Below are 1,070 nucleotides of genomic sequence, written 5' to 3'. Positions count from 1 at the left end.
TCCTTCCTGAGCGGTATGACGCCTGCGCCATGGTCCCATGGTGTTTATACTTGCGTACTATTGTTTCTACAGATGAGCGAGGTACCTTCAGGCGTTTGGAAATTGCTCCCAAGGAGGAACCAGACTTGTGGAGGTCTACATTTTTTTCTGAGGTCTTGGCTGATTTCCTTTGCTTTTCCCATGGAGTCAAGCAAAGAGGCACTGAGTTTGAAGGTAGGCCTTGAAATACATCTACAGGTACACCTCCAATTGACTCAAAGGATGTCAATTAGCCTATCACAAGCTTCTAAAGCCATGACATCATTTTCGGGAATTTTACAAACTGTTTAAAGGCACAGCCAACTTTGTGTATGTAAACTTCTGGCCCACTGAATTTGTGATACAGTGAATTATAAATGAAATAATCCCTCTGTAAACAATTGTTGGAAAAATGACTTGTGTCATGCACAAAGTAGATGTCCTAACCGACTGCCAAAACTATTGTTTGTTAGCAAGAAATGTGGGGAGGGGTTGACAAACAGGTTTTAATGACTCCAGCCTAAGTGGATGGAAACTTACGACTTCAACTATATGTACCATTTCAAACTGGGAAACGAATTGCACTGTAGTACCCTTCCCTGGTGGTCTAGTGGTTAGGATTCGATTCCCGGTCAGGGAACTACTCTATTGCTACATGTTTACTTGTACAACCTGTCACAATGAATATAGAAGGTTATCACACATATGTACCAGCTCACACTTGGAACCGATTTGCACTGTCGTACCCTTCCCTGGTGGTCTAGTGGTTAGGATTCGGTGCTCTCACCGCCGTGGCCCGGGTTCGATTCCCGGTCAGGGAACTACTCTTTTGCTACATCTTTACTTGTACAACCTGTCACAATGAATATAGAAGGTTATCGCACATATGTACCAGCTCACACTGAGAACCAATTTGCACTGTATTATCCTTCCCTGGTGGTCTAGTGGTTAGGATTCGGTGCTCTCACCGCTGCGGCCCGGGTTCGATTCCCGGTCAGGGAAATAGTCTATGCTCCTTGTTTACTTGTGCAACCTGTCACTATGAATTTAGT

At 44.3% G+C, this 1,070-nt stretch overlaps 1 non-coding gene across 1 annotated transcript; it reads left to right on the top strand.

Moving 5' to 3' along the window:
- The first annotated feature begins 767 nt into the window (after positions 1–767).
- Positions 768–839, top strand: trnae-cuc. Its single transcript has one exon. It is a non-coding gene; the product is annotated as a tRNA-Glu (tRNA).
- The last annotated feature ends 231 nt before the right edge of the window (positions 840–1,070 follow it).

The sequence above is a fragment of the Oncorhynchus gorbuscha genome, unplaced genomic scaffold (genome assembly GCF_021184085.1).
Source record: "Oncorhynchus gorbuscha isolate QuinsamMale2020 ecotype Even-year unplaced genomic scaffold, OgorEven_v1.0 Un_scaffold_346, whole genome shotgun sequence".
Taxonomy (NCBI): domain Eukaryota; kingdom Metazoa; phylum Chordata; class Actinopteri; order Salmoniformes; family Salmonidae; genus Oncorhynchus; species Oncorhynchus gorbuscha.
The sequence above is the reverse complement of the archived record's forward strand: the minus strand, read 5'-3'. Positions and strand labels throughout refer to the sequence as shown.